The following is a 6,727-nucleotide window of genomic DNA, read 5'->3' on the forward strand; positions in this document are numbered from 1 at the left end:
TAATGGTAATTTTCTTCTGCTGCGTTTAGCAAGTGCTACTGGTTGTAGCCAGACTGAACGTGATTTCAGCCAGTACGTTATGCTTGCGCGCTGGGTATATATATATAACTGTGACGTGCACGGCACACTATAATATAACTCATATGTTATTTTTATTTTCATAATTGAATACTGTTCTCAATCGCAGTTTAAAATTAATTATGAAATACTTCACATTTGCATTCGCTACCTCCAGAATAATATATTCATCCAGGCGTGCAGATTCGATTGTTTTAACCAGTTCTTTACAGTTGAATGAATACTCTAGGTAAGCCTGTATGATTTAGTAATTACTGTAGTGCGTTTAGCTAAAGCCACATGCATCAGTAAGCAAGACTACTGCACTCCAAACAAATGAAAAGCTATATTGGTCTAGGACTTTATATTAATTATTCGCCTTTGGCTCGCTATATTTATGAGTTCACCTTTAAATAATATATATTCAAATTAAAACTAATCAGCCGAAAAGAAACGCAGGATAAACCCTCAATATTTTAGTTTTGGCCTAGTTGAAGTTGTAGTACTATTTGGTTTAGAAAGTTGTACTCGGCACAACAAAAACTATTATTTGTTGTAAAAATATTAGATTTATCTTAACATACTAAGAATGTACTTATTGAGTTATTAATAATACTGCCGTGTGCCGTAATATATCGTACTTCGAATTTATAGTTTTAACAAAATAAAAAAAACACTACGAATCATGTAGTTTTATTTTTTTCCAAATGTAGTGTTACAAGGTTGACTTAGAACACGCGTTAAAGGCCTACTCACACAAGTTCTTGGCTTGTCGCGAAATCGTAATTCTTGTTTGACATACCCAACGTTTTTTTCTATTGTTTATAGCTCATATTGTTAAGTCTTGTTTCAGCATATATTACTCTTTTTATACAGTTATTTTGTAATGTATTTTTGACGATAAAACACATGCGTGCTTTGCATTACAATCTGACAATCTACATTATACATACGTTAAAAATTTAATATGTTTTAGTAATGTAATAGATTATGTATGGGTAATCAGTATTAAATTAGCTCTAATGGACCAGGAAACATGCAGTCGCTAGAGTCAGCCAACCTAATGGAAGTTCACTATAAAGTCTTGCTAAGTGACATTGAAACTAGTAGCACTGAGTTGTATTGCGAACTCTCTACGTCACTTACTCGTTGTGTGAAGCATTATTTGCTACAAAATGATTTAGAATATTAATAATTATTTTTAAAAAGAAATAATAACGTTCCACGTATGCCATTACTTTGTATCTTTTTAGCCGTGAAAATAGGGTGAAAGTTTACTACGATCTTTGTAATAAAATTCCTACATTGATATAGCGTAAAATTTTGAATAGCTTTAAACATATTTAACAAACAAATTACCATAAACAAAAATAAAGGGCATTTTACTTCAAATTTTACTCTATGACCAACTGTTTCCAAGTTATAAACAATATTCGAGTAAAATATCATTTTATCATAAAGGGTCCCTAATTTCATTCTTATAATACAAGTTAATAGAATAACCTATATTCGATATCGTTACAGTGCAAATGCTATGCAATAGTTATTTCCATTGCAACTAGGTAGGGGAGGTTACTTGTCATAGTAGTACAATAATATATTTTATGCGTGTTGAACTGTGAATGTTAGAAATATTACAGTTGTAAAGTGAATTAAAAAACTAGTAAAAACTGTAAGGTCTTCATAATATTTATCCCTTCCACCTCAAACTCTGCAAGATACAGTTGAAGATCTTACTGTGATTTTAGGCAAGTGGGATTATTACAAATTACATCAGTCAGGCAACTTTTTTATTTTTTACGATGCGGGATGACATTCTGTCACTATTACTTGGGATTTAAAAAAGTTATCACCAATATTCAACTCTTATAGCGGATAAAAAAAACTCATCATTAGCTGAAAAACATTTTTGCATGTTTCAAAATATAGTCTTCAAACTAGTCATTGATTTTCTAAAGGCAATTTTTGGAATATCAAAATAATCTAAAACATGTGAAATTTCAGTGTGATGTATTTTAGTAAAAAAAAATCATTTTGTGTCGATTTTATTGTTATGAATCCACTATTGAAACGGCAATAGGTTAAACAAAGAATTTGATTGGACAGTACTTGACTACGTAAAATTTCAGTACTGTAATAACTGGTATAAAGCTGTTTACACCATTGGACGTTTTATGAATTACTTAGCATTTTTTTTTTTCAAAATAAAAAAAACCCTGTAGGGAGTACAATTATGTAGTGATATAATCAGCCTTCTTTAATAGATAAATGTGTTTATTGAATAACCAATCAGCATAATTATAATAATAGTATTACTAATAAAACAAATAAAATGACTATTTTATATTTCCAATGTTAGTTTTAACAATTGATTACTTTATCTTCATATTTAGTATAACCCATTAGACAAATAACAGGTAATAATATAATGGAAATGTAAATGGCAAGAATAAATAACACAAAGACAGAAAGATGATCCTTAAAAGGAAACAAAGCTTCTGCATTACGATGAATAATAAAGTTCCATTATCTGCAACATTTTCAAGCGTCTTTCCTCAGATATTTAATATGATAAACAGTTTATCCTTAAGTAAATATTAGTGTGTTTACTCACTCATATTAACTTATAGCTAAAGTTGTATACGCACCTTTTATCTACAAAATACTGTTTGTTTCGTCAAATTGTAAATGTACAAACCGCTACACTGCATATGTGCTCCATAAAATATTATTTGTCATTATTGTAACTTTGTACTATTGTAATTAGTATTGAAACCACATACAATACTACGATAACTTTATTTTATACAATATAGTTAAGTTATATTGTAGTTAGTTATATAGTGAGGTGAAGTGGTAGAGGACTTGCTAGTCCTAACTTTGCCTCTTAAATAAAGACATTTTTCATTTCATTTCATTTATAGTTTGTTTTCCTCGACTCACAGATCCAAAAAAGTCCATCGACCTCCAGGTGGGTTTACCCACCTGATGAATGATAAACTTAGAAACTTTGCTTGTTAAAAGTTACTTTAATTTAACATTTCAAACAGGACTAACCCTAAGCCTTTGAAGTGCGAAAGACTGTTAGTCATTAGTGACAAAGTTCCTTAATGGATTGTCTTTGAAAGTTGACTTGGTTTATAAGTGTAAACTTAAGTATTGACAAGACAGCAATCCTACAGTAACTTTAGATAGTTGCAAGAATATTTACTGTTCTTTAGGCACCTTTCTGAAAGTACAATTTGAGTAGTTTTATTCCTTATTTGGAACAAAGCCGAAAAGTGTTGATTATATAATAAAACTCTAAACTATTGTTATTTACAAACCCATCTTACTAAGCATTCTGTGGTACAACATATTTAATACAAAGTGCATTACATTTTTACTAAATAAAGGAAATTGTTTGAATCAGTTTCTGTTGAAGGAGGAATGCAGTTTTTTTTTTTCTAGAAACAAACTTAGTCCTGCATATGGAAACAGCACCTCTAAGGAGGATGTGATTAGTGTTCAAAGAATTCAACATAAAATGTAAATTGTAAATGTCTTTCATATCAGTTTTTGTTATAGATTTGTATAGCCTGAATATGGCTGGTAGACTTGAGTAAGTATAAAATCCTATAAATGAAACTCTCTTAAAGATAAAGGTATTTTCATTTATTTATTTGTTGCAATCAACTTAAAACTTTATAACATATCTGCAGTTAAAAATGTTTGTTATATAATTCGTGTTTGGGATTTGATCTTACTGACCTTGTGAACGCTATGCTATGCGTATTGTTCATACTTACGTACGATTTTAATAGTTTATGTATAATATACACTCTGTAAAGTCGCTAGGTCAATCAAATTGCTCATAAATTTCATAAACAATGCACTGTCTATGTTAATATGATCATCATTGCAATCTACTTTTTAATGCGATCACTGACTGTGCACAACCGTATAATGAACTTTGCGCTTCAAAACCACCCAATTCAGCTTGTGCATCAGTTTTATATTGTGTTTTGAATTCATTTCGGTAACACAAACGTAATTTTCTCATTTGCATATTGATGACATTGTTTCCAATAAATATTTATCTGATGTTGAACCAACCTATTGCGTTCCATGCATAATTTCAATTAAATAGATTGTGTATCGTCATTAATAAATTAGTTGGCATTGTTTCTAATTTGATGACAATACTGACTTTAAGTTCAGACTTTTTGCAGAAATTTTCCAAAGCCTTTATAATGATAATAAGTAATGTTGATGCAGCGAAATCTCAGTCTCAAGTGATAAAGACTAAGATAATCGTGTTGAGGTTGGCTAATATTTTACAAAGCTTAACAAATTGAAGTGATAAAATATAATAAACTGTGTCACATTAGTTAAATGATTTATAAAGCTTCAACACCAAACTGACGCAGTCATTCACTGCTATCCTGATAATTACCTCTGCAGTGACTCGCTGGGACTCGTTAATTACATTGTTATATTCTAAACATTATTTATGGCCTGATTTTAGTTACTCCAAAAAAGGAATTAAGAAAAGAAGTAACCCCCTCAGATATGAGAGAATCAACAGGATCAGAATACTTTTTTGTATATGATTAAAAATTTAAAACATTTTTTTCTAAGGATTTTTTTAAAAGATTTTAATAATCATTGTCTATCTATTTTTAACAGAAGTTAAATTTGTTCCTTACTAAGAGAACAACAGAAGGCATAGTAGGCTTCTTTGAAAAGTGGAAAACATGAGATATTCACAACATCACTGTTTGATGATAACATTTTTAATATAGTTTATAATTACTTAAAAACCCCCTGTATATTTAAACTGAAACCTCTGCTTAAACAATCATTGGCGCATTTGATACACACATAATTGTTTAATCCAACAACAATGGATACTTATACATTGTTATCTATAAATAAATCAAAAACTCATGTCAATAAACTTGTCAAAGCTGGATTATAAAGCAATGAATCAGCTGATCGATTGAGTTTCCCGCCTTCCAATTTCCCGCCATATTACTCTGATGTTTTTTGTTCGCACTTCATTTGTTTTGTTTGTTGCCATCACTGTTATTTGATTTCTATGTAAACATAAAATTTGTTTTTTTTTTTTTTTAGTAAAAGTTTATACAAGATTAAAAATGGAGTGCATTTCGACTTTTTCAACTGTAAAGTTTTTTTTTAAATATTATTTAATCTTCGTTTGGTGATTTTGATGTTAATAGCTTCATGTTAAGAAAGTATCATAACTATTTATTTACTAATATTATAAATGTGAAAGTTTGTGTGTTTGTTTGTTTGAAGTTCAATCACGCATTAACTACTGGACGGATTGGGCTGAAATTTGGCATGATGATAGCTCTTATTCCCGATTAAGAAAGTATCATAATTATTTATATACAAGAACAATGTCTAAAAAGTAAAAATTGACATAAACTAATGTTAATTGAATGTTTAGAATAAATACGTTACATGAATAGTTGTTCAGCCAATTAAAACTGCATTTCAAGAAACAAATATCAAAAGTATTCTCAAACAATCGCTAAGTTACTGGTGTCGAGATATTCATTGTTAACAGTTTATAAAGTCTTATTTCATGTTAGACTAGAGAGTTAGCACCAATTGACCAAACAAATTACACAATTTCAGCCCTAAGCCACTTCTAACTTTAACCATTTGTATCTTTACCCTAGTAAAATCTGGGCATTACGTTTATGTTAAGTTATTCGTTAAAGGAATGTAGAAATATTCATCCTGTTATAATCTAAAAGAATGCAGAGAAATCTTTGTTGCCAGACTACTATTACTAGCATTTTACTTGGTCTTGAATACCTATTGATGGAAGAAACTGTTAAAAAAGAGTATTGAATGGATACAGAATAAATTACGAGTCACAGTTGAGTATAATTTTATCTAGCCTCATTAGAATACTTAAAAATATTACAAATTTGAGGTTTCTGTCAAATTACTGTTCATAAATAATCGAAACATAATTTTAAGGAGATGGTGCCAAAAGAAATATTTCATTTTAATATCAGAGAGATTAGCATACATTATTAAAACAACAAATATATTAGTTCAGTCCCAGCCACTGACTCTCTGGTTCCGGATGTTGGCTTTGACCAACTTCGCCCAAGTTGAGACTTACAAGCTATAGATGTGATCGTCAAGTTATATGGTCCATAACACATCGTTCTGCACGTTTGATATGCTTTGAGAACTTTGTATTGCACAACCCTTCACAAAACGTACTTTGGGCAACCACCCAATTACTCATAAACTATCTCAGACTAAAGCCTAGCATTAAATTGGCCTCAATTAAGTAATGCCTCTAGCGTAGATAGGAAAATAAGAAATTCGTACTTACAATTTAAAAACTAAGAGTTTACTTAACCGAATATATACAGCTCAAAAACATTATTAATTATAATCCATAATGTGTTTTTAATTTGTAGTCTAAGTTTGTAGGCGTTACAAGTATTAGCCTCTAGTAAAGTAAATATACAGTAACAATGCTACAATGGTGGGAGAGGATTTCCTTTTTCTGTAGCTTTGATTGATATCCAAGGCACCGCAACAGTGCATATTTTACGGCTCTGTACTACTGTGAACCCCTCTGAAGATGGGTGTTACATACCAATACACTGATTAATTGCACTATTACCAATAGATC

The sequence above is a fragment of the Macrosteles quadrilineatus genome, unplaced genomic scaffold (assembly GCF_028750875.1).
Source record: "Macrosteles quadrilineatus isolate MER2022 unplaced genomic scaffold, UCM_ALF_1.0 Scaffold_155__1_contigs__length_252257, whole genome shotgun sequence".
Lineage (NCBI taxonomy): Eukaryota > Metazoa > Arthropoda > Insecta > Hemiptera > Cicadellidae > Macrosteles > Macrosteles quadrilineatus.